Genomic DNA, 27,311 nt, shown 5'->3' on the forward strand with positions numbered 1-27,311 from the left:
GTGTCCTGAAATGGTCCATGCAGGTGTGTAGTGACAGGTATCCTGGGGATAAAGTCCCATCTCTGAGTCCCCTGCTAGTCCTCTCAGGGGATACTGACTTCGATCTCTGGTTTGTGGGGCCCTAAGTGGGGCTGACCTATTCAGACTTGAGTCGGTCCCCAGCTGAGTCTGGAGACACTTTATACACAGTTCCCAGGAGCTGCAGTGCAGTCAGGCCAGAAAGGCCAGCTGGCTGCTGGATGCTGCCACATGCTGCTGCAGTGGTCACTATTTTGGACACATAGGCCAGGCCCTGGGCTCCCCATGAGTGCCCCAGGGCAGCCTCCCTCTGGACAGCCAGGTCAGAGGTCACGCTTCCTTCTGGTCTGGTTTTCACACCTCCTGCACCCACACATTATACACTCTCATTCACATACTTTTGTGTGCCCACTCACGCACGAGGACTCCTTAGGCAGAGGGAGAGTTCAGCCACAGTCCACGGGCTGAGCTACCCTGCTTCTGGCTGGACACCCCCCTACCTGTGCAGGGATGCCCCCTCCTCATCAGGCAAAGAGAAAGGTACAGGTGGTTGAGAACTGTGCCTTCCTAGGAAAGAAGCACCCCAGGCTGCCATGGTTCCCCCTGACATGCTGACGAGGGGCCAGGAGGGGGCCTCTGGGCTGACGCTGGGAGCTCAGGTGGGATGCGCAGGGCACAGAGTAGCAGGTGCAGCTCCTCCTGGACACATACACTGTCTGGAGACTGACCAGGACTAAAGGTCGCCCTGGACACTTCCCTTAGTGGTCTGACCTTGACCAGCAACCCCCCAACCCTGTGTCTGGACATTGCCTCCCTCTGTCTCCCCATGTTCTGCCCTCGATGGCCTTCTCAAAATGCAACTCTGACCAGCCCCTACCCCTTTCAGCCAGGCACGAAAGCCAGAGTCCCTTCTGTCCTCCAGGGACAAAAGCCAGAGTCCTTTCTGTGCCCACTGTGCCACAGTCCTGCCATCAGGTTCACCACCTGGGCTCCCCCTGCCTGGAGCACCCGCCCCCCGTTGCCTGCTTCCATGGGGCTGTCCCCAACGTCACTTCACAGTGCCCGACGCCTGCATCACCAGCCCCACCCCAGGGATCCTCATCTGTTGGTCACTGGGAATTCCCTGGGCACCCTGCCCTCTTCTGTCTGACACGGCAGCCACGAGCTGGCCAATGTGGCTGGTCAGAATCCAAAAGCCTAGTGTGCAAAACACATACAGAACCTCAAAGTCTCTAAAAAAACAAAAAGCACTCAATAATTTAAAAAACCCACTGCAGAGTGAAAAGACATATTTTGGATACATTAGGTTAAATAAAACATATTACTGAAGTTGGGCAGCTTTCTTTCTCCTTTTTTAACACAGCCACAATCTAAACCTCCTGTCGTGGCCATGGGCCTTGTGCGTGGTGCCGGGCGTAGCTCCGAGCCGCCTGGTGGGAGCCAGGGCTTCCTGAAAGGAGCCGCCCCAGAACACCTCCTCTAGGACGCGGCCTCAGGGGCCCAGAGAATCAGCTCTAACTCTAACTCCATCACCCAGAATAAGCAAATGAAACTCCAAACTCCCGTGAGGCCCACAGAGAGGCCACATCTTGGCGACAGGGACACTGTACCCAATCCGACCAAGCAGATGGAGAGGGTCTCAGCCCAGACCTCCCACCCCCGCCCCGAGCTGCCACAAGAGGGCGCACTTCCTGTGTAAAAGGCAGGAGCTCCTGCATCTGCAGCGGTCCCTGCAGCTCACAGGTGTGCGACCCACAGGACACAGGGCTCGGGGGGGCGTGGTCAGTGGGGTCCACACCACGTAGCCATCCTGCCCCTTGCCTGCTGACCACGGCCCGGCCGCTTTCTCTACAACCCCAGATGCTCAGGACATGTTCTCTAAGGCAGCAGAAGGGCCACCCTGCTGACCGTGGCTGCGCCCGCGTGGACATGCATTCTACTAGCAGCACAGCCTCCTTGTCCTTCCACCCCTGTCACAGCCAAACTCCAACGCGGAGCAGTGGCCTCTGCCCAGGGGAGGCCAGGGGCTGTCCGGACTTCTCAGACGCAGGGGAGGGCAGCGGGAAAGGGTCCCCACGCTTACGAGACTCTCCAGCCCAGGCTGGGTAAGTGAGGCTGTGGCGGGCTGCAGGGGGCAGCCCAAGGAAGGTGTGGGGGCCTGCTGAGGGAGTCCCCGCCCCCAGCTGTCTGGGGACCCTGGAGCGGCAGAAACATAGAGGCTCCAGAGGCAGGTGACCTGGGTTCCTGAGTTGGAATCCCACCTCTGCCACCAGGCAGCCATGGAACACGATGACCTCAGCTTCCGTGTCCCTGCCATGAAATGGAAGGAGGGACAGGGCTCGTGTCCCCATAGGTGGGGAAGAGGGTCAACAGGCATAGGGCCTGTGCTGGGCTGCAGGACACAGATGCAGGGAGAGGAGAGAAACAAGGTTCTCCCTCTGCAGAGCCACCTGATTCCCACACTCACCAGCGAACACCAGGACCGCAATGGTACCCCTCAGAGGGCGAACGTGACAGCCACGTCCATGAGCCAGTACTTGGGACAGACCACCTGTCAGACACACCTTGGCACAATTTGAAGAGGGAGGAGGATGCGTGGCTACATTTTGCATTTGAAACTGGAGACACAGAGAGGGTGAGAGATTTGCTGATGTCACGCAGCCACTGGGAGGGGAGCTGGGATTCCAGTCCAAGCAGTGGAACCTAGAGAGGCCAGCGTGCTGCCCAGGCCTCCCCACTGCCTCACCCTGGCTTTCCTGGGTACTCCCAGGTTAGGACCAAACAGCAGGGATTCCCCTGAGTCGGATTCAGGGCCAGGGGGCTCACAAAGCACCCTCCCTGCCAGCCCCGGTCTCCTTCTGCTCTGCCCATGCCAGACTTTTCTCTGCCCCAGTAAACAGACTCGAATGCGCCTGTGCCTGGAACCCTCCCCAAACGGCCGCCAGGCTCCCGGGCTCAGAGGCACCCCAGGGTCCTGGCGGTGCACAGCCTCACTGTGTGCACCCTGGGAACGGGGTGTGCACTCGACGTGGCCGCTGAGAGCGTGTGGGGGAGCAGCAGAGCAGGAAAACACATCTTCCTGATTGCGGCCCAATGCATCTTTGTTTTCCTTCCCGGTGACATCTGGCTCACCGTGAGGTCCTAGGAATTACAAAAAGCAGAAGTCTTCACTTCTGTTTTCGTGCTGCAGGAAACTGCTGCAGACAGCGCGAGTGGGAAACGTCTTCTCGCACGTCTGAGGCTCCAGCTCAGCCGCCTGCCTCCCGCCCCAGGTCGAGCTATGCGCTCAGAAGTGGGAACTGGGAACCGATTATTTATCACTTTTACATCATGAGTTTCCATCCCGCATGCCAGGCCTCTGCCTGGGTCTTTCCACTGATGCTATAAGGGCGGTTTCTACTCTAGGAATTTGTTTCCAGACAGTGAAGCCCTTGCTTGCATTCATGTTCTTGGCTAAGGGCAGTCCTCAAAAGCACTTGAGGGCCCGACCACCTCCTGCAGCCCCTGCCCTTTGCACTGCCCCACCCGCGCCCCACGGAAATGGGGTCCTGGCCTGGGGGAACCGTGGAGAGAGAACCAGACCTGCTTGTGCTGCCCAGAAGTCTGGGTCATGACCCCAGGAAGGCATTTGGAGCTGTGTCTTTGCAGCTCAAACAGTCCTCTTGGGGAGACCCAGAGCTGCAAGGACAAAAGACAATCCATCTAGCAACTGGTTGCTTGAAGCACACAGCCTGGTGCCTGCCTTGTCCGGCTGGACACCCGGTCTCCCAACACTGTCACATGGTCTGGAAAAGGAGCCTCAGCCAAGTCTGTGGACTGCCCCCAATGAGCCCCGGCTCCAAAGGCTGCATCCTGGGTGGACACCCACCAATCACGAGCTTCCAGCCTCCTCCTGCCCCTTCAGACTCAGTGGCTCCAGGAACACGTCAGGATCACACACCTGCAGGCCCCACTCTGTATCCTGGGCAGCCCCACTGTGTGGAGGGAAAGGGAAGCGACACCGAACCCATAACTCCGAAAAGCTCCAGGGGCCTGTCCACCTTCAATCAAGGAGCAGCACAGTGTGGAACCTGCCCGCCTGCCTCGGTGAACCTCTCTGGGCCTTGGTGTCCCTGCCTGGAAAATAGGGCAGTGAGGTTGCCGACCATCAGGGCTGTCATGAGGTCACTCAAGGGAAAGCACAGCACAGCACAGCCTCCATGCCTGAAGTGTGTGCTTCGGCTGTTACCACTTGGTTACCATTACACTCCTCCCTGGACGGCACGGCTGTTCCTCCATGACCTGCCCGGTGAGTGGGCAGTGGATGACAGACGCTTTCCAGGGCCAGTTCTACCCACTTACGTGCAATCACAGCAGGATTGCATTCTTGCATTTACAAGTCACAGGGTCCAGCACACCCCCACCCCACCCCCAGGCTGGGAGATGACACGAGTTACACAATGGTGTGTTTGCATACCCTCCTAGACGAGCAGACACACAATGTCCAGTGGCTTCTGACAGATGTCAGATGACAGTGCCCCTCCCAGCTTCTGTCCTTCCCCAGGGTCCCCAGGTGTGTGTGTGGGGGGGCTGCCCCTGGGCTTCCATGATCCAGATGGAGTAGAGGTGTTCCCCATCCCCGTCCCTGACACTGAGGAGCCTCTGGCCCCAGGAGGCACGGCCCTGCCCATCACCGCTTTGCCCCATGCACCCGAGGCCGTGTCCAGGCGAGGGTCTAACATCAGAGGCATTTGCCACTTGTCAGAACCCTGCAGATGTAGGGGGAACACAGGCAGCGGGCAGTCAGGCCAGGGAGGCCAGCTCACGGTGTGGGGGGCACAAAGTCAGGGAGCTGCCATCTGCTGGAGACCGCGTGCAGGGAAGGAGTGGGGCCCACAGGCGGACAGGGCTCCCCCCTGAGCTGGACAGGCCTGCGCCTCTCTGGGGATGAGCGGAACAGAGTTCTATAACCCCTGCGGGTTGTCACACGGACTCAGCAAGTGTAGCCCCTTGGTGAGGCGCTCCGGGGCTGCCGCCAGCGAGGAGCAGTTACCCTCACAGGTAAGAGCAGTGCAGCAGGTGGCAGGTGTGCACTGGGCAGGACGGAGCCGCCCCACAGAAACGCCGTCCCTTCCTCGAAGGCGGCACTAAGTGAGCACCTACTACATGCCAGCTCTTTGCCATTTCTTGGGGACAGGGGTCGCAGAGCCTCTCCCCTGTTTTGGATTCCGAACACACGTGTGTGTGCACACAGACATGCAATGACTCAGAAAAGGAAGTGGGATTCTCTGAATTCATCCACCATCCTGCACACCCTGGCACCGTGGGAGGCTGAGGATGAATCAGACAACCCCAAACACAGCCCACTGATGGTGCAGCAGGGCGGGGGGGAAAGCCAGCCGACGGCCCCGTGACGGCTCCAGAAGGTGGCAGGGAAAGGCCGCGCCCAGACCCCACCCGTGGCTCGAGCAGCTGGCCTCCCGTGCTGGCTTGGAGCTTGTGGATTAGCAGCCCAGCCTGCCGGCGTCTCCAGATCCTCGCGTAGGAAGGAAAATTAATTTCTTCCAGTCATGCAGAAATGAAAATATGTGGAGCCAAATCAGAGAGACTTCCTGGAGGTGGTAACTCAATTACGTGGATAACCGGGTGACAGAGGAGGCGCTCTGGGGTCCGAAGGGGGTGGGGGTGGCCCTGGGCAGCCCCGGAGCATCCTGCAGGGACACATCCAGGCAATACCCCCCAGCTCGCCAGCCCCGCTGGGCTTGTGAACAGGCAGGTACCACCTCATGACCGTCCCCTCTCCCTTGTCGCCTACAGATCAAGGCACCTCTAGAGAAAGTCAGATTCCACCAGAAAATGGGTCCTACCCTGACCTCCTCCCACCCTGCGTCTGTCTTGCTGTCGGGGAGCACGGAGCACCACATCTGTTCCTACTGCTCAAGGCTTCCTGCTTCCCCTTCCCCTTCAGTGCTGAGAGTGGTGGGGCCCCTCAGTCCGACGGCGCGGTTCCCTGGGCGCGGTCTCGCTAGCTGCCGAGCAGGACCCTCTGTCACCCCTGGCCCGCGGAGTCCTGTGGCCTCCCACCTCCAGCCCGAGGACAGAGGGGGTCGCAACTGCGTGTCATGGTGCCAGCTCTCTACGATCATGCCCTGGGAGAACTGTGGCCAGGGCCCTCCGCACCTGCCCTTGCCGGGAGCCACCTCTGGTTCCCTCAGCCAGGCCCACCCCTCCCCTCGGGGTTCCAACCCCAGGAAGTTTCTCAAACCTCCGGCAACTTGCAAGAGCAAGGTGAGGGCACTGAGAGCCTGCCCTGCCGTCCACCGCCGGCCCCTTGTGCTCTGACGGGTGGCCCTGGGAACCTATTTCTGGGGCCAGGAGACGAAACTCATGCGAGGTGGACATGAGGCAGCATCCTGGCCACGGGCCGGGCCTGATGGCTCTGCAGACCCCTCACACAGGAGTGCCGGCTCCTCTCTATTTTCAGAGGAAGCATTTCTCTCCCTGGTCTCTGGAACATGCCTATGGTCAGCCAGCCAAGGTCCAAATGGTGGGGAAGGCAGGTTTGGGTGTGTTTTTTTTTTTTTTCGGGGGGAGGTGTGTGTCCACAGTTACAGGCGCCTGCCCACTCCTCTGTGGCTGCCGCGCCCTGCACACACTCCCGGGGGCCGGAAGGAGGGCCAGCCTGGGGCCGGCCGTGTGTGCAGAACCCAGCAGCTCCACTGTGGCTTGCCACCAGCCCCGCTCCTTCTGCTCCATGTAAGCCCATCTAGGGCTGAATTTCCAGCCATCTGTCCCTCCCCGTCGGCTCACACCTCCCTCGGAGCCGTCCCACAGCCTGGCTCCAGGCCTGCCCAACATGCAGATGGACGCTTCCCAGCGGGTGTGAGCATGATCACTGCCGTGGGGCTGCGCCCCAGGCACAGCGGGCTGTTAGGACCCCAATGAGGGTCACGGAAGCCCCTGGTCCAGTCTCTGGGCAGACTTCACCCCAACACGGCTTAACCGCGCTGACCGCTAACCTGCGGCCCCCGGCCTGGGGGGCAGAGCTGGAGCCTAACGGAGGCGCGGAGGGGGCTCTGCACCCCCATCCCGCCCAGGGCCGCTCTCGGAGCCCCCTCCCGCCCCCTGTCCCCTGGACCGGGGCCTTTTGTCAGGAGCCCAGGCGCAGACCGGGAGCCCGCGGGACTCCCGCCCCACCTTTGGCGTGCAGTTCCCACGTTCGGGCTGACCACACCCCCGGCAGGTCGCGCTCCGCTCAGGGGGAGGGGGGGAGGGACCAAAGTGGGTGGGCACCGAGCGGCCGGCCCACCCCGCCCCGGGCTCCAACTTTCCAAAGTGGGGAGTGGTCGGCGGGCCGCGGGCTCGCTGCGCGGCTGCCGAGGCCCCAGACGGCGGGCGCGGGGCGCACGGGGCACTTACGGTCCGCAGGTCCGGCGGGGGCAGGCGGCCGCGCTCCCGAAGCGGCTCCTCCTTGGAACTCGGTCCCCGCCTCCGTAACTCGGGGGCGACGCGCGCGGCGGGGCCGGGGCCGGGGCCGGGGCCGGGGCCGGGGCCGGGGCCGGGGCCGGGCCGGGCCGGGGGGCGGCCGCCTGGGTCCTGCCCGGCTGCGCTCCCGCCGCTCCGCCCGCCCGCCCGCCCGCCCGCGCGGGAACAAAGCGCGCTCGCCGCCCCGGGCGGTCTCCGGCCTCCGCGGCCGCGCGGGTCCCGCCGCCTCCGACTCCGGCTGCCGCGCGCTCGCCCGAGCGTCTCCCGGGGCCCCGCGGCCCCCGCCCCGCGCGCTCCGCCCCCGCCGCCTGCCCCCCGCCGCCGCCGCTGCGCCACCTGCCTCCCGCCCGGCGCCCGACGCGCCCGGCTCCGCCCCGGGGCTCCCGCGGCGGGCGAGGGGGCGAGGGGGCGAGGGGGCGAGGGGGCGAGGGGGCGAGGGGGCGAGGGGCCGGGCTCGGTGCGGGGCCGGCGGGAGAGGGGCCCGGCCACGGGGGTGCCCGCGCCCCGCGAACTCGGCGGGCGGCACGGGTGCGAGGGCGAGCGGGCGAGGGTGCGGGGGCGCGGGGCGCGCTGGGGGGCGCTGCGGGGCGCTGGGGGGCCCGGGGGGCGCGCTCCTGGCCGGGGCGCGTGCTGGCCGAGGCGGGAGCGCGGGGCGCCCCGGGGTGGCGGTGCGGAGGCCGGGCGGTCTGCAGGGAGCCCACCCTCGCCGGCTCCGCGGGCCGCGCCCTGGGCGGGCGGGGGCCTGGAGCCGAGCGCGCCGCCGCGCACACCCACCTCGCCCCGGTCGGCGGCCGCCGGCCTCGCAGTTTTAGGAGACGCGCGTCTGGCGTCCAGGCGGGAGGCGAGCGGCAGGCGCCCCTCCTCCGGCGCCGCACCTCCCCTCCTGCCTGTCGCGCGGGGCGGGAAGGGGTCCGGGGCCGCCTCCGCGCTCGGCCGGCAGGGGGCGCCCTCCCCCCGCCGCGCTCCGGGCAGTGAGCCCCCGTGAGCCCCGCGGGCCCCCTCCCCGCACGAGCCCCGCCGAAGACGCGGGGGGCGCGGGTCCCTAGCTCCCGGGCCGCGCGGCCTGGGACATTTGCATGTGCTTTGCATTTATTTGCATGTCATTCTTTTAATGTCTGAAGAGATGCCCCAAGCTGCAGTCCTGGCCAGTCTGCACCCACCTCTCTCCTCAGGCTGCAGCCCCCGCCCTAGCTCCCTGCCCCCCGCCCCCGTTTACCTCTTTCCTTAAAGCGCTTTGTGGCGGATCTGATACATTTGCCTGGAGAGTACATTGTAGTCACTCGGTGCCTTTTTCTTTGCTTCCTTCCTGAGCCCACACATACTTTATTTCTCAGAGACAAGCTGGGGTCCTGGGGTCACAGTCTTAGCAGACAGAGGCCCCAGAACTTAGAAGAGCAGCACCCTGATTTGCATCTTATTTGGCATAAATCTGCATGTGAAGGTCCAAGGTCCCTGATTCCGAGTATAAAAATTCAGTGATGTGCCAAAAAATGTCTTTCTCCTCCTTGGGTTTCCTCCATGGGCCTGTTTCTCCGCAGCCCTTGACCTCTCCTTGACTGGCCACTGCCCACCTGAGCTGAGCTAGCTGAGGGAGCCCTGCAGACCTGGACGGGGGGCCTGAGGAGGAGGAGGAGGAGGACTGCCCCTGCCTCCTGGGGCTTTGTCCTCATAGCAATAAGAAGGAGGTGTGGTAAATGATTTAATTACAACGTGAACGTCTGGTCTCTATGCTCCCCTTGTTTTCAGGATGTGCTTAAATGTGGACTCCGTCCAGCGTGGGGAGAGCAGAGGGTCCTGAACCCAGTTCATAGGAGAATGTGGATCTAAAAGCATCAGGCATGCTCCTGAAAGTCCCAGACTTCACGCACCAGCATGTACCAAAAGTGGCTCCTTTACTTCACGGACCCTGAGATAGCACTGATTTTAAGATGCACCGTCACTCTATGTGTCACTAAGAAAGCAGAACAGCTCCCCATTATAATCCTAAAATGCCTCTATATTTCAGAGATATGAACATGTGAAAAAGGGGCCCAGGTGGGCAGCAAACAGATGCCCAGCAGCCAGCTTCAGGGAGTTGAGGAGTCGTCACCCCGGCAGGGAGGCCAGAGCTGCCCCGAACAACAGAGCACTCACGTAGACCACTAGCAGAACGTGGACTCAGCCTGGGCCCTGGGTGCTCTGCAACTAGACCCCCTACAAATGTGTGTTAAGTTACTGATCACAGCATCACTGAGTGAAGCAGGTGCTAGAAAGCATTGGAGACTCAAGAGGTCCCAAACCCTGAGAATGAAGCTGCAGTCCTTGGAGACCAAGCTCCAAGTCCTCGAGTCCATCCCAAAGATACCCTCCTCCTGGCCTGAGACAACTGTGGCTGGAGGGAGGGAAGGAGCCTCAAAGGCAGGGCTTCTGCCAGGGATGCGGCCAGGTCAGACAAGGGCCCATCATGGCCATGGTGAGTCATGAACACAGCTGTGGACTCTTCAGGGGGTTTGCCAGGGGCAGGTCCTGGGCTGAGGTCTGTCTCCATGTTTCCCCAGTTAATTCCCACCCATCTGCCAGGCAGGTGCTACTGGACCCCCACTCTACAGGCAGAGGGAATGAGGCTCTGACAGATTGCCTGACTCGTCTGTGGCCACACAGTCCCACACTGCTGGAAGTTGAACGCCCACCCTGCCTCTCAACCACCTGGTCTCATGTTCCCTCCATGGACTGGTTTTTCACATTGGAAATGGCTCAGGCAGAACTTGTGGACAATGGGAGGTGATATTTAAGGAAATAAATCCCATCCCTGCCCAAAAGGTGTGTGCAATCTGGCCTGCAAGGCCAAACTCACCTCCCAGGAGCCCAGATCACCGGCAAGTCAGCCAAGAGAGGGCACCCCACTGAAAGTGCTGGGCCAACGGGTGCCGAGCAGGAGGGTGAGTTGCAGGGAGAGTGGGGTGGGGGTCAGGGTGCCCCTGGGCAGCCTCCAACATGCCAGCATCTGCAGGAGCAGGAGTCCAGCTCACAGAGGAGGAGCCACCTCCCCAGTAGCATCTTATTTCCGGGCGCACACCCGCAGAGAGGGACAGTACTCTGCCTAAGGGCTCATGGCAGCAAAGCTAGGGCCAGTGCCCAAATTTTCTGCTTTGTGGTTAGGTGTTCTCTTTGAGTCCTTGTCCTTGCTGCCTCTTAGGAAAACAACCCTAGCACGTCCAATCCTCTCCACCTGCTGTTTCCAGCACTTCTATGACGGCTGCCCCCACCGAACAGCATCCACGTGCGAGTCCTCACTCAACTCCACAGCCTCTGGCTCAGGGCTTTGATAAAGATACAACTCCTAAGTACGGTTGACCCTTGAACAATGTGGGGGTCAGGGTCACCAACCCCCTCCCCATGCAGTTGAAAATCCACGAATAATTTTTGACTTTCCAAAAGCTTCGCTAATAGTGCACTGCTGACCAGAGCCTTACTGATAACATAAGCAGTTGGTGAACACATATTCTGTATGCTACATGGCATTGTCTGCCATGCTCTTATAGTAGAGTCAGCTGGAGGAAAGAAAATGTTATTGAGAACATCAAAAGGAAGAGAAAATACATTTACAGAACTATATTGTATTTATCAAACATAAGTCTGTGTGTAAGTGGACCTTTGCATTTCAAAGCTATGTGGTTCCAGGTCACCTGGACTTGCCAAAGGCCCCCCTGAGCCGTGTTCACTCTGCTGCAATAGACCCCTTCACTCTCACACCAAAGGGGAGCTGCCATACAAAGCTCTGGCCAGGTACCCAAGCTTCACCCGCCGGGTCCTTGTGGCCCTCACCACCACCTAGGAGCCAGCCCCAGTCACCTGAAGGAGATACCGGGGGCCTAGTAAGCTGGGGTTCTTGGATGTCTTTGGCAGAGCTAGGGTCCCACCAGGGAGTCCAGCCCAACAGCCACTGCAAACCCCACCAATCTTTAAAAATAATTCTGAGTGACCCTGGACTACCTTAAGTGTGCTTCTGTTATATCTAAAAATTGAACTGAAATTTAAATAGCTGCCAAGAGTATAAAATCTGACATACTGTAAATTTTTTAAAATAAAGACGCTCTTTTAAATTTATTTTTTAAAATAAAAGTGCAGCAGATGGACTAGACACTGTGTCAGTTGGATAGCCACCTTTACCCATTTAAAGAACACAAACTCTTCCTTAGCATCTGAATTCTCACACAGCTCCCTAGCTGAAACAAAGAACTTTTAAACACAACACCAAAAGCCGATCCATGAAGGAAAAATTTGACAAGCGGGACTTCATCAAAATGAAAGGTGTTTGCTCTGTGAAAGGCACTGTCAAAAGGATGAGAAGACAAGCCATGGACTGGGAGAAAATAGTTGCAAAAACATGATAAAGGACTGGCATCCAACATGTGCAAAGAGCTTAAAACTCAAGAAGAAGAAAACAAACAGCCCAATGAAAACATGGGCAAAATACCCGAACAGATACCTCACCAAAGGAGAAATACAGATGACAAGCATGTGGACGGATGCTGCACATCAGACGTTACTAGGGAAACACAATTCAAGCACCAGTGGGATACCACTGGATTGGCCAGAGCCGAGGGCGTGGGGCACCCCTGGGACTGACCAGGGGCAGGCAGGACGGTGCAGACCCTTAGGAGGGCAGCTTGGCAGTTTCCTACGACATGAAACATGTTCTTACCATACGTTCCAATATTCATGCTCCTCGGTATTTCCCCAAACGTGTTAGAGGCTTCCGTCCACACAGAAGCCTGCACACGGATGTTTATAGCAGCTTTGTTCAAAATTGTCACAACTTGGAAGAAATGAAATCGTCCTTTAGCAGATGAACAGACACACTGTGGTTCGTCCAAACAACGGGTGTTAGCGCTAAACAGAAGTGGGCTGTCACACCATGGAAAGGCCTTAAATGCACATCACTAAGTGAAAGAAGCCACCTGTGAAGGCTGCGTGTGCTGTGATTCTGGCCATCTGACCTCTGGAAAGGCCAGACTATGGAGCCAGTAACACGATCAGTGGTTGCCGAGGTGCAGAGCACTGAGGGGTCTAGGGATACATGGCATTGTCCCTGTGTCCAAACCCATAGAAGATCCTCACCGAGAGGGGAGCCAAAGATAAACTCCGGGCTTTGGTTGCAAATAGCGTATCGATATTGGCTCAGTAATTGTAACAAGGGCATCACCCAGTGCAAGATGTTCATCACAGGAGAGCCCTCGGGTGGGGAACAGTATTTGGGAGCTCTCATGATTCCTGCTCTTTTCTGCAAACCTGAAACCGCTCTAAAAAATAAATTGTATCTGAGGCACCTGGCTGGGTGGCTGGCTCAGTGGTGGAGCACCTCCCTTTGGTTCAGGTTGTAATCCTGGGGTCTGGGGATTGAGTCCCCCATCAGGATCCCTGCAGGGAACCTGCTTCTCCCTCTGTCTATGTCTCTGCCTCTCTCTCTGTGTCTCTCATGAATAAATAAATAAAATCTAAAAATAAAAAATAAATAGTATTCATTTAAAAAAGAAAACCCCTAATAGGTGGACAGAGAAAAGAGAGGTCAGAGATACTTCAGACATCATGTGCTTGTAAGGAAGGGTGTGCGCAGTAGGATCCCACCAGCAGCCCCTTCTGCACCACCTGGATGGTCACACAGCTTCCTTGGTTTATATGTACCTGTCACACCTGACACAATTCTCTCCTAATATTATTTCGGTCTAAAAATCTTTTTTTTTTAAAAGGTTTTATTTATTTATTTATTCATGAGAGACAGAGAGAGAGGCACAGAGACACAGGCAGAGGGAGAAGCAGGCCCCACGCAGGGAGCCCGACATGGGACTCGATCCCGGATCTCCAGGACTGGAGGCGGCACTAAACCGCTGAGCCACCGGGGCTGCCCTCAGTCTAAAAATCTTTTACTTTGCTATCATATGGAACTAGGTAAATGGAATATCAAGATTTAAATATTTTCTTGTGTTAAACATCGTGTGTCTCCTGGATTGGATTGTCATCATCATGATTAGCAATATGCCACGAATACAAACCATATGAATTCATCACACATTTGGAGAATGAGTAAATGAAAAAAACAAATTCTGATTGGAAACACAGGTTATAAAAAAGAGGGATGAAGCAGGGTTTTTGAGTGGTTTGTGTGCTGGTGCATGCATACCGCTCATTGTCAGGAGAAGGCAGGATTAGACATTCATCCCATTCCTGTCTTGAGTTCTCCCGTGAAAGCCTGAGAAACCCCAGTCACATCAGTAAACAGATTGGGACAAAAGGGATCTGTGGCCCCGAGACGCCACTCTGGCCTTCACACAGTTGATGCCTGAGCCACAGGTTGACTCAGCTGACCAGGCCACAGCCTTCTTCAGTCTTGTGGCATGCAAAGATTGAAAACTGCCAGACTGCAGAAAGATGTGTTTTCTGAAGCGAGAAGGTACAGGTCGGTTATCAAGGCCGGGCCCAGGCAGGGACATGTGGGCCTTTTTTGGGAAGTGAGAGGTAGTGGCCACTCACAGGAAGCTGGGGACCAGGTTGACTCTGAGCCCCAGCCCATCAGCTGGGCTCCAGGTCCTGGGGTTTTACGTTTTCCACACAGGGAGTGAAGCATGAGGCAGACAGAGTTGGGGCTCTAGCTTGGGAGCTTCCCTCCCCCTGGAGCATCTCTTGGCTTCCTCCCCTGGCCCCTCACCCAAGACTAGCTCCCACCCAGGAACCGCCCATCCTGCCAGGGGAAGCCCTGCTCAGAGCCCCAGGCAGAGACGCCCCAACAAGGCAGAGGCATGGGCTGTGGGGTCATCCTATCCACCTGGCATCAGGGCTGCCGCGCCTTGCTGGGCTGGGAGCACAGTGCGCCAGGGCTCAGGGAGCGAGGGCGCCTCCCTCTGTGTACCCAGGGCCCACCTTGGGAATGACTTCTTGGGGCCTCATGGGGAACCCTGCCTGCCTGGGCCTGCGGCCCACTGCCCCTGCCACCATTATCCTTACTCACAAGCACCTCCTCCACGGGGGGCCGGGATCCATCCCTCCCTGCTGCAGCCTCTCCCAGCCCCTGCCCAGCCCTGGACCCTGCTTGGCCAGTCCTCTGCACACCTGCAGGTTCCCAAAGAGGCTCAAACATGACACCCAAAGAGGTGAGTGGCTCTGACATGAATGTGTAATCCCAAACTCTGGCTCCCGCGTAAGAAACTGCTGTCTCCTCTCCCAGCCCATAGGGTCTCCAGGTGGCCTGGACCTGCCACTGCCCGTGGCTACCACCTTGAGGGTGGTGCTGCATGAACAGAAGGGACTGTCTGGCTGCTCAGCCAACCCTGAAACCCACCTACTTCTGCACTTGCTATTTCAACAATAAATTTCCTTATCATTCAGGCCGGTTGTAGCCAAAGTTTCGGTTTCTTGCAACTAAAGGCGGGCTGATTATTTGCCTTCCTTTCTGGAAGGTCTTCATCTTGGTATTCTAAGGGCCATGGTGGCTCATGGGTCACTTCAAGCAGTTGTATGAGTGGGGTTGGGCCTAGGGTGGCAAATGCTCAGGCGGAAAATTTAAGACGGCACCAAAAAACTCAGTGTTAGAGATAAATCACATTTAAACCCAATATTTAACGATATTACAACCACTGACAGAAAACATCCACAGTGAGCAAAATACCGAAACTTTAAATAAAGACAGGATTCCTGCCACCGTTTTCTCCCTTTGGGGTGGGGCTCCCACATGGCTCAGCCGGGCGCTGCCCTGCTCCTTCCCCTGAGATGGGATTGGAAGGACAGGCCAGCCCAGGATCCTGCATTATGCAAGCACCGGAACCTTTTCCCCTTGGTGATTCTGGGTGATGTAAGGCCACAGCTGGGGAAAGAGGGACCCAAGGGCGTGTCAGGAGCCATTCACAGACAGGTTCCTGCAGGTTCCCCTCTGTGCTCAGACCAGCCCTGCCGAGGGGGCAGGTGGGCAGGTGGGCAAGCTAACCCTTCACCTGGATTCTGAGAATAGGACACAGGCTCTGGGGATGAAATGCCTGGTCGAGGGGCAGGGGCTGCACATGTGGCTGGCACGGTCTTCCTTGGCTCCCCCAGAAGAGGATACCGATGAGGCCGGCAGATGGCTGAGAGGCGCTGCCAGGAGGTCCTGGGCAGGAAATGGAAGGAACTCAGAGAAACAGCCCATCCCCCCAGGGCCATGGAAACTTTGTTTTCTGGGCACCCCGGGAGATCTGCAGGAGACCCCTCAGAGCCATCCTGCTGAGAGGCCAGGGATTCTCACCGCCCACCTGTGTCCTCCTGTGCAGCGGCCAAGGAGGGCCGTAGATGGGTGTGGTGGGGGCTGGTGGCCCAGGGCCAGGGGACATGTGCATAAGGGGGACGAGGGATGAGGGCAGGCGAGGGGTGTGGGCGAGGTGCAGGCGAGGCTGGCACAGGCTGTGCCTGGACAGACCCTTCCAGGCCTGGCTCTGATTCCTCCCTGGGGCTCCCCACCCCCCGGCCCAGCTTAGGGCACCTCAGAGTCCCTGAGTCCTGGCAGATTCTTCTGGCTGTTCCCATTGTTTTATTCCCGGTCATTTGTTGTTTTAATCTGTGTTGAAGCTTTAGTTAGGAACACCAGATAGACTCGGGGTGACAGTCACATTGAGAGAAGACAAGCTCTCCAGTGAAATCACTAATTATCGTGTGTGCAAAGCCAGGCAGCTAAAATGCCAGGCTGGGCCCAGTGCAGCCTCCAGCGGTGGCCTCAGTGAACGGAGCTCTCCTGGGGACGGCGCCACCTGCCCTCTCCCACCTGTCCTCTCCCATGGATGCTTTTCAAACTCCCTCTCATCCAAACCTTGGAATAAGCCCTGTGGAAGTTTATGTTCCAAGTTTCTGCAGATGAGGAAACCGGGATGGTGGTGGGGGGCAAGGACTCATGTGGGGCGGGGGGTGGGTGGAGTGGGGGCCTGGGCAGGACCAAAGACTCAAGTGGAGTGGGGGTGTGTGGGATGAGAGGCCCAGGGGGCTGGTCCAAGGACTCGTGTGGGGGCAAGGGTTCATGGGGTGGGGGTCCAGAGGGGGAACCAAGGGCTCGGGTGGCGCGGGGGTGAGTGGGGTGAGAGGTGTCTCTGCCCAGTGCCCCAGCCCCTGTCTGTCTCTGCTGTGCTGACCAGCCTCCCCTGCTCACTTATGCCCTGTTATTTGGCCAGTACACCCTGCCACCCCTTGCCCTCTTGTCTGTTGGCCTGTCCACACCAGGGTTGACGGTCACATGGAAGGATACCACACAAGGGTGGCCCGTCTCCCTTCCAGATCACAGGCAGGAACCAAGACAGAGCTGCCCAAAGAGGAGGCAGCTGTCAGAGGGGCCAGATGCTGCTACGGAGCTGCTGTGGGGGGCAGCCTGGGCACCAGACGATCGCCCTTCAGGGATCCCTGGAGCTGCCCGCTGGCCTAGCAGCAGATGCAGGGACCAGACACTCAGTCTTCAGCCTTTGGTGTCCTTGTGTCACTCCCCACCCTCCTCTCCAGAGGAAGCCCCAGAGGAAGCTTTCCGCGACTGGCGCTCATCTGCGGTGGGCCCCACATTACCAGGCAGCCCCGCTGGTGATGAAAGGCCCGTGGGTAAGCAATCAGGTATGGTGTCTCACTGACAAAAAAGGTCAAGTTTTGAAATTGAAAATGTCCAGCAAGGGCTGGTGCAGGTAGAGGGGGATCTGGCAATAGTTTTCCAGAGCTTGAAGTCAATTCAGCAGCTTCCAGACTCAGATGAGGATGTTCCTCATGGAGATAGCGGCGTGTAATAGTGGAACATCTGCTGACCACCGTGGCTGCATAGACACTACGCCCTCACCCCTTCCTCAGCAAAGGAGCAAGTGGAAGTCAGGGGAGCAGGACAGACTCAGTCAGTGAGCTGGGGCTCCTGGGAAGGTGCTGGAAGGAGCCCAGAAGGTGTCAGGGCTGCCAGGCTGGTATGACCCCACTTTCCGCTTCTCTAATTTTCTGATGCTTCTGGTGCATGCGGCCTCATCCCTGGGTCCCTCTGCAGCCCTAACTGAGAGCAAGTCCCCAACACCCCGAGCCTCATCCTGGTCCACATCATGGGGACAGTGTCTTTGTTCAGTTTCAGATGAGAATCAGGTGAGCGGTAGACACATGCTACCAGAAGTGTGGCCACTATGTACACTCACAGGCAACGTCCATGGGATGAGGGGCATTTAAATCCCCAGGAAGCCTTCACTCCCCAGAAGTTGGTGTCAGGCCAACTGCCTTCCCATTCTGGGGGAACATTTTACATATTCCTCACTTCACTTTGAAAAAGAAATTCCACGTGTATTACGGAATAAAATGTGAGACACAAAAAGGCTAGTATCAGGAGAGGAGACCAGGTGTCCATGTGGTATTTGTTACAATGAAGGAAACCCAGAAGCCCAGAAGAAATAGATGGACACACTTAGCTACCTGAGCACTCATAGTTGAGCACCAGCCGGGAGGGAAGGGAAGTCTGGAAGAGGTTAGAGAGCAGAGAGCAGAGAGTGACAAAGGACTAGTGGCCCTGCATACAGAATAAAAATGGGCAGAGCATATGAATAGGTACATTCCACAGGAAAAATACAAAAGAGACAGTCAACTCCCTCACTTTAAGGGTTTCCCTCGAAAACTTCCCCCTGAGGGAGTCAGACGTGCCCTCAGGAAGCCACCTGCTGGCCCTCTGGGGCCTCTGCACTGGCCCATGGCTCTGTCCTTTGGCTGCACCTCAGAGGCCTGCCCGGGGACCCCACTCCCCTCATTGTGCCTGCCACACGGGCCGGCCCATCTGTCTGGTGGCTGCAGTGCTCCATCCCTTCCTGTGGCCTGTCACCTGAGCCAGCACGTGCCCTCTCCTGTCTGAGCTCCCCAGCAGGACTCCTGCCATTTGCAACCGTGGCACCCTGGCTGACACACAGCCTCCCCCCACGGTCCCTGAGGGGAGGTGGGTTTGTGGCCTCTGCACTGACAGCTTGGCTGGGGGCTGAGCTCCGTGAGCCACGCGAATGGACCAGCCCGCTGCAGTGCCAGGGTGGGCAGGCCCAGGGACCAGCTTGAGAGGGTCGCAGGCCCAGGTTAGAGGGTCTTCAAGCCCACATGCATCTCTGGTTCTGATAATGGGGTGGGACCAGTATCATCATTCTGGGAGCCTCCTCCCCTTGGACCCTGGGACAGCTTTCTGCAAGACGAATGTGGTCCTGCCACTCCCCTCTGCAGGCGCACACCCAGCGGCCCCTACCTGAAACATTGTGCCAGTAAGCTCCCCCCACCTCCCTGTCCTGCCCTCCTAGAGTCTGGGGGAGCCATCTGCCCAGACTCCCATGACAGCCCAACTACAGTGCTCGTGGCCTCTCCCAGACGCTGGGGGAACCCTTGGCCCTGTGGGGCATGCAGTTTCCAGCCCCTGCACACAGGATGTAAGGCATCTATCAGGATGGCTTTACTGTACGTGCTACTGAGCGAGCAGCTGACAAAATAAATGGCCGTCCTCTCCCACAAAGAAAACCCACCTGTCCTCCGTTTGCCCATTAACTCTCCCTCTCAAACACCACTGTGCCCCCAGGAGCCCTAACAGAGGATGAGGCACCAGGGCAGGTGGGGGTGCCTGGGCTGGGTTCACCTTTCTAGGGCTCCCTGGGTTCCACCTTCGCTCTCCTCGTCCCTGTCTGTCCACAGTTGTCCGAGGGCACCCTGGCTTCCTCCATCTGTGACCTTCAACGGCACGGTGCACAGATGTCACTGCCCCCAACCCCTGATTTCACACCCGGGGAGACAGCCACTGAGGGGGCAGCACCACGCCCAGGCCTCTCTGCTCATCCACTGGGGCCGGCTGTCAGGTCTAGGATGAGGGTCACTGCAGGGTCCAGAGGGGAACGCGAGCCCCGAGGGTCTTTTCTGGTCAGTGAGAAGTGGGAGCCTGCCTGTCCTGGCCTTCCCGCCTGCCAGTAGGGACTGGTCCAGCGAGCAGCTCTGAGGCCTCCGGGACAGGAGCTGCGGGGAGAGCTGTGCTCCCCAACAGAAGGACCAGCGGTGGGGGTGGAGAGAGCCCCCACTGCCCCCTCCCTGCCCTGCCTGGGCCCCCGTGAGACGAAGGCTGGTGCAAAGGCCTGGAAGCAAGTGCTTGGGTCCCCAGTCCAGCTCCACCTGCCCTGTCCTGTAAGAGGCAGGACCCTGGTTTGGCCGCCCACTCCCAAGGGGTTTACTCCCGTACCCTTGCTTCCGTGGGTACCTGCCAGCGTTGGAGGACGGATGCGGGGAACACAGGCCTGAGGAGCCAGTCCGCAGCCCTCAGCGTCCTCCCATTCCTGGAGACCCAGAATTCTAGAGCAGCCTGAGGTCTCTCACCTTTGGGGCCTCAGATTTGGTGAGGCGGGTGCAATGGGAGGAGCTGGGCAGGTCTGCACCAGGCGGGCTGGGGGCTCCTGGGGCCGGCGGCGGGGGCTTCTCTGGGGATCGGGGGCAGTGGCACAGACAGGGTGAGATTTCTTTGGTCTTTGGGGCCAGGGTCTGTAATTTCTGCCTGTTGAAGTCGTAATTTACTCCCGGGAAAATTAACATTCGGGATTGTTTGCTGTGACTATGTCCCATGAATCCTAACAGCATGAAGTCTCTGGGTTTCCCTCACAGGGTTGGGCTCCCCTCCTGGCTCTGGCCTCAGAGCAGGACCCACAACACGTCTGAGCCTCGGTCTCACTGTGTGTCTTGCGGGGAGACAGGCACACCCCAACCTGCTTCCTAACAGCATGTCAATGCCACCAGGAGGGCAGACGTGTTGGTCGGGGCCACCCAGATTGCGCAGTGTGCTCTGGCAACAGGGTGGGCCTCTGACCAGGCAGCGCCCCCGGACAACACACCAGAACCTTCCTGGGGGAAATGCTGCGTACAGGAAGCCCCCTTCTGCGGTGTTGCTGAGCCGGGGGCGTCAGTCCTGGTCTGTGGAGCTGAGCCCACAGGTGAACTGACCACAGACCCAGAGACAAGGAGGCGGGATAGATGCCTGTCCCACACACTCTGGCTCACCTCTGTCCCCGTGACAAGCCACCCTCTCTTCTCCGATGCCATTAGGTCTTGTTCCTTCCCGACTCTTATGCATGATGTGCTCCACACAAGACATGCCCACTTATAGTGTCACCAACCACAGTGGGGCCCTTGTTTGAAACGGCACCACAGCCGAGGTTCACCTCACAACCCAGCCCCTCTGCCCTGGCTGGTTGGCCCCTCAGAACCTTGGGGAGGGGACCCTGGGGCATCAGCCACGTGGCCTAGAGGGTTGGAGAGGACAGCTGCCTGGGTTATTGCCGCTCCTGCCACCTGGACTCAGGTCCCAGGAGCCTACAGCAGCTCAGGGCAGGAAGCGGGGTGGAGGTGGGGGTCTGGACTCTGGGGACAGGGGGTGCAGAGCCTTCCTATCTGTACAAAAAGACTGAGCACAGAGTCACATTGGAAAGTCCAGTAAAGGCACCACGAGGAGACTGAGGGCGGTCAGACTGCTCTTGCCTCCGACCTCGACGGACAGAAGGCCTTTACCCACCTCCCAGCCGCATGGGCACCACAGGCCTCGCTTCTCCCTGGGGGTCTCGGGGCTAGACCTGCGCAGCTGGCCCTATAATTGTCAAGGGGAGGAGGCGGGAAGACTCCCAGCCTCAGTGTGTGACCCCGCACACTGCAGTGTTCTTTCAGAGCGGACCCTTGGACTTCAGCCCCCCTGGCCATGCCCCGGGGCAGCTGGGGGCCAGACCTCCTGAGGACAGATGTGTGGAAGGAGCCTGGGACTCCTTGCTCTCATCAAGTGCTCGGGAAGATTCTGGAAGCTCACAAGTCCAGAAACCCAGCCTGCTCCCTGGAGACACCCTGTCAGAATAGCCACCATTGTCTGCTCCCAAAACTCCTCTGCCTGCATAGCTGGGGCACCCTGGGCTGACAACATGGCCTTCCTGGGCTGTGTCCTCCAACAGCTGTCGAGGCTGGCACGTGTCAAGGACAACAGCCTGGCAGTCACACTGCCTCCCTGTGAAGGGCCCTCCCCTGGCGTCCCCCATCAGATCTGCACCCTGGGACTGTGTGGCCAATCTCATTGGCCCCGTTGGACAGCTTATGAGCAAGGGCGCAGAGAGGGGTGGCTGTCCACCTAAGACACACAGCGTGTAGGCCATGGGCTAGGCTCCCACCCAGGTGCTCCTGCTCTCCCAGTAGAGCAGAGTTAACTCAGAAGATGACACAGTACAAACAGTGGAATACGATTCAGCCGGAAAAAGGAACACGGTTCCCGTTCATGCTACGACGCCGTGAACCTGGAACACCTGGTGCTGGGTGTGAGAAGCTGGACATGGGACTGCGTATCGTGTGCTGCTGCTTATGTGCAATGTCCAGAGGAAGCAAACCCACAGAGCCAAGGTGGACGGGCGGGGGTAGGAGGATGGTGGGCTGCCCAGGGGTGTCACGTGTCTACTGGGGGATGGAAATGTTCTAAAGTTAGCGGCGGTGCTGGCCACACAGCTCGGCTGAAAACCACTGGCTTGTATGTGTTCACTGGGCAAACTGCACACTCAGTGAGTGATCTCCAGAAAGCTGTTTTAAAACCATAGCAGACGCAGACACACCTTCTGAGTTCAGCACGACCGCCTGCCTGAGGAGAGGGGCTTGGGGAGGGGCTGGGGTGCAGGCCACAGTGTAGCCTTGAGGCCCCTGCAGGACGGCCTGGGGTGCAGGGAACCCATTGGGAGGGAAGGCCCCAGCGCAGGCAGCGTGGAGAAGAAAACCCAAAATAATTCTCAGAACCTGAAACTCTGGGAGAAGTGGGGGGTGGTGTGGTCACCACGAATGGGGAACTCCTCGTGCAGGGAAGGAGAAGTTTTATCTCGAGGGGGTTGGGGGAAACTGAGCAGGGGACAGTGGCAGTGCTGGCGGAGGGAAGGATGCCCACGCAGAAACACTTTGGTTTACAGATGTCGTCTGATCGTGGAGGGAGGACTCCCTGTTCTCCAGATGGGGAGACCAGGGCTGGGCTGCTGCTGTTTTGGAAGCTATGTGAGCTTCACAGCTCCACCGGCCCCCGCCACAGGCTGCAGGCCCACCGTGTGGGTCCCCTCTGAGCCCTGCCAGTGCTCATCTGCTCACCATCCCGAGCTGGGCGGCCCATGCTGTGCTGGGCACCATGCGTGGAGTGGGGGGTTCGGGTACACAGAGTGGAAAGCCATCCTGGTGGCGTTATAATCCAACTGACCTGAGCAGGCCCACCTGGTTTTCCAAGGATAAAAGGGTTGGGTCACTTGAAGCCACTCCCACTCTGTGCTCAGTGCAGGGGCATTGACCAGTGGGACCGACTTAGCCCTGCTCTGACCGAAGTGACTGGACGGGCACACAGATAGCCACTGTGACCACTGACTGGCTTTGGTGAATGGGGACACCTCTCCACTGTGGGCACACGGGTTAGAGCCCCTGGCAGATGATGGTGGGCTGGTGGAGGATGAGTGTGGGTGCCCGGGGCCTGAGAGGGGGCTTAGCGGCATCACCGGGGCCTGGTGGTCTTGGATGGGAGGTGAGGACAGAAGCGGGAGGTGGCATGGGCACTGTTCCCATGAAGTTCAGGCACAGGAGAGAGTGTTCTAGAAGTAAATTAGCAGGAATCCATGATTGTCAGAGAGGCCACGTGGGGAGCAAGATGGAGGGAAACTGGGTGAAGGAGAGTGAGTCAGGGGAGGAGGGTCCCAGGGAAGCTTGCAAATATGACGAAGGGAAATGCTGGTGCCCAGGCCCCAGGAGGAGAGGCCAGCTCCTTGTTTACAAGTTCCCAGGAGGCTGGATCTGTTGTTCTCGGATGCTGCTCAGTAGAAACCAGGGAGTAAGACCCTCCAAAGACAAGCCCAGGACCCCAGGTCACTGCTTCCACCACCCTCCCCTCAGGAGGCCCTTAAGACACAGGCAGTATTACAGCGATGTCTCAGCAGAGGCCAAGGCCAGTGTGTCCTCCCTCATCCTCCATGGCCAATAAGGATGGCTGCCAGTGGGACGGTTGTGCCATCACCCACTCCACTGACCTTGCGAGGCCGGTGCCAGGTCGATGGGGCCATGGGCACAGAGGCTGCAGAAGACAGCAGAGAAGATATGAAATTGGAGGCCAAACCGTTCTGGTCTGGGAAGGAGCTCGGGGCCAGGACAAGAGCCCCATCAGGATGGAACAGTAGCCTGCAGAGTGAGGCTTCTGCAGAAGTCTTGCTTTTCCTTCAGAAAAGGGCCGGCTCAGGGTTTGTCCTCTGTACCTTCTCTCTTCCTCTTTCTTCCCACTCAGAAGACAGATGTGATGCTTGGGGGTGGCGCAGCCACTTTGCAGTCAGGAAGCCCCGAGGAAGAGGATGGTAGAACAGAAAACCCTGCGTCCCAGATGGTGGCACTGCTGCACTGCCCATGTCACACGTATTGTGGACAAAGCCAAGCAGCCTGGACTATACTGCTGTCAGGTTTTCTGCTACCTGCAGCTGTGCATAATCCTACTGGGCACAGGCTTCAGATCCTTTATGGGCAAAGTTGCCAGATTTAGGAAATAAAAACATGGGATGTTCAGTTAAATCTGGATTTCAGATTAACAATGAATAATTTTTAGTATAAATGGGTCCCAGCCAGTGTCTAGGACGTGCTTATACTCAACTGTTTATCTGAAGTTTTCCAAGAATCACAGCTCTGCTCGTGGATGGAGTAATGGGAGCTGAGGGGTTGCATGAGCTGTTTGAGGTCTCATTGTGAGGGGGTGCTGGGAGCAGGTGCAGACCATGTCCGCTTTGCTCTGGGGCTGCCCTCATTTTCTTCTTGGTCTGGTGTCCCCAGCACTTTGTTAAACCTGCTGTAATGGGATGTCCAATAAAGACCTGGAAGAGCCACACAACTCAGGGTCCAGGACAAGAGACGTGCTGAGAGGGAGAGCAAGGGGTGGGATGTTCTACTTGGACATTTTCATCGCATTTGACACAAGTATCAGTTGTCCGCTGATTGCAGGGGTCAGTTGTCCCCCAGGGACAGGGTGTGACTGCTGACCAGGACTTGCAGGCAAGCGGCTTTTGAGGTTGCTTGTGTCTGCCTGCAGCGGTCAGAGGAGCCGTGATGTGACAGATGCGGAGGCCTGTCCACATGCAGCACAGAGGCGTGGTGAGGCATGGCAGTGCCCGTGATAAGCACTCAAAGAAACACCCAGGTCCCCAGCAGTGGCCTGCAGCCCAGGCCGGCCAGTGGGGCCAGAGGTTCACTTGAAAGGACTGGATGGACGTCCAGGTTCTTGGGAGCCACATTTCCAAGAGAGGCACTCGCTGAGTCCCGTGGAGATCCTTCGCACTCATGTCTCCCCTGGCCCCGGGTGTGCTTAGCACACGCCCAGCACGGGAGCCTGGCATTACAAAGGGAGGATGTCCCGAAGGCTCTACAGTGGGGGCCACAGCACTGACCCCCTGCCCACTGCCTGCACAGACGTGGCTTGCTTTGGCTCGTTCTGAAGGTGAACTCTGGGGCACACTGCCCGCATCCCACATCTGCTCCCACGTGGTCTGCAGAGGCTGGGAGAGGGGAGGCCTGCACGCCCCTCCTCATCATCCCCCCAGGCGAAGGCAGCTGGGCTGCCCTAGGCAGAGACCCTGGCAAGAGGGAAATAAGGGTTCCCAGGCCACAGCCACGGCCCACAGAACACTCACTGGAGAGGTCAGCAGGAGCCTCAGGGCCCAGAATATGTGCTTGTCCTTTGGATGACGTTACTTTTTTTCTTAAGAAAATTATTTTTCTCATGGTAAAAGACACAGCACGGAAAATTGCCCACTTTCATCATTTGGAGGTGAACGATTCAGTGGCGGCAAGGATCCTGATGCCACCGCGCGGCCACTGGCCCTGTCGGACTCCAGAACATGTTGGTCCCCACAGAAGGGACCCACTTCCCATCTGTGGGTGTCCCCACTTCTGACGGCCTGGGACCAAGACCACATGGCAGGACGCTTTTGTGCCCGGCTTCTCGTTACCAGCCTCACAGTTCTGGGGTCCACCCTGCCTCGCCTTCCGGAGCCACTCTCTCTGATGCTTCTTGAGGGCACTGTCCCAGGGGGCGATGGCTGCCAGACTTCACACCCTGGTGAGATTACCTCCTGCCGATCCCAGATGGTCGCCGCTCAGCCTGACGCCGGGGTCGCAGCCTGGTCTAGCCACAGAGGTTGTGAGGCTCCTCATCTCACTGATCTCCTGTCTCTTCGGAGGGGACGCTGTGGGTGGTGGGTTGCTGGCCTACAGGGGTCTCCTCAGAAGCAAGACGGGTCCACCTTCCAGGGAAAAGACATGGAGAACCTGCCAGTCCCCCAGGCCCTGATCCTGCAACAGGTATGCAGGCAGGGTCTTCAAAGCCCACGTGCACATGATGAGATTCTCCAGGTATGTGGGCAAGACAGCCTAAGGAATCCATGAGGCCCTCAATTGCCACGCTGTTCTAGTCTGTACGTGTCCTGGATCACCTCACCTCTCCTGACTGGAGAGTCACACCTCACACGTCCTCTGCCGGGGGGTTTGATCACAGGCCTTTTTCTCTGGGCATAAAACTCAACAAGGCTCCCTGCCTCCCCACCTACCTCTGCCCGAAACAGTTGTCCCAGACAGGTGAGAAGACACCAGGTTGGCCTCATTCCTCTTGCTGCTGAGCCAGAAGCCAGGGGTCAGTGGCCCTTGGGGGCTGTGCCCTTGTGGTCTTTCTATTTATGTCCATTGGGTCCCAGACTCTAAGGTGTTAATTTATAGGAAATTGACAAGTTGCAGACTATTTTTGTTCAGTAGAAAAGGCTGTGCTTTGTTGACTCTGTTGTCATATCTCAGGTGGCATTCTGTTTCATGGGATTTAAAACTGCCCATGTCCTCTCTTGAGTCACGTTTGCCATCCTGCTGGTTTCTCATCAAGGAGGGATACACATCTTTGACACATGCTTCTATATGTTCATATAAGAGTTGTGTTTTTAAAGTTTTGAAAGGTATACTTTGTGTTTTCCTTCCTTCCTTCCTACTTTCTTCCTCTTCTACCTGTCAACGCATCTGTTCATCCACCTACCTACTCATCTACCCATCCATCCATCCACCATCCATCCATCCACCCATCCACCTATCCGTCCACCCATTCATCTACCATCCATCCATCCACCATTTGTTCATCCATCTACCCATCCACCTACCCACCTGTCTACCCACCCCTCCACCATCCATCTATCCATTCATCCCTCCACCATCCATTCATCCATTCACCATATATCCATCTGTCCACCCACCCATCCATCTACCTCTCCATCCACCCATCCATCCACCCATCTATACATCTATCCATCCATCTACCCACTAACCCATCTGTTCATCCATCATCCATGCATTCACCATCAGTCCATCCGCCACTTATCCATTCATCACCCATCCATCCATACACCCACCATCTATTCACCCATCCATCTATCCATCTTTCATCCACCCACTAATCCATCCATCCATCCATCCATCCATCCATCCATCCATTCATCCCAGAATTGGAATTACAAAGTAAGTCAGTTGGGTTATTTAATAACTTATTTGAATTGGAAGCTGACAGTAGCCTGGGTAGAATGGCCTCCAGTGAAGACCAGTCCTGCCAATTTGGTTTTGTGGTGACTAATTAAATGTGAAAAACTTGCAGCTTCAAAGTTTTCATGAAAATAGTTTCCAAGCATGTGTTCAGTATAAAATATACCATAATCTGGACATTTGTGACCTTGAACTGTTTAAACAACGATGTTTAGATGTTGGGAACTGGCACGCTGACACTATCGTCAAGGGTCTTGTGTCGGTCATTGGTTTAGAATTGTGTTCTTGGT

General features: G+C 57.9%; 1 protein-coding gene across 3 annotated transcripts in view; it reads right to left on the minus strand.

Annotated features, from left to right (window-relative positions):
* Nucleotides 1-27,311, minus strand: part of CBFA2T3 (CBFA2/RUNX1 partner transcriptional co-repressor 3) — a 91,699-nt gene that overhangs the window by 52,389 nt on the left and 11,999 nt on the right. Inside the window, exon 1 of one of the 3 annotated variants that reach the window (XM_077891137.1) lies at nucleotides 8,257-8,346. The exons of 1 other annotated variant lie outside the window; for it this stretch is intronic. The gene's annotated coding sequence lies outside the window, so the exon portion shown is untranslated. Of the gene's footprint in view, nucleotides 1-7,416; nucleotides 7,554-8,256; nucleotides 8,347-27,311 lie in introns of those variants that run through there. One more of the 3 variants, XM_077891140.1, reaches the window with a different exon arrangement.

Source organism: Canis aureus, chromosome 3 (genome assembly GCF_053574225.1).
Source record: "Canis aureus isolate CA01 chromosome 3, VMU_Caureus_v.1.0, whole genome shotgun sequence".
NCBI lineage: Eukaryota > Metazoa > Chordata > Mammalia > Carnivora > Canidae > Canis > Canis aureus.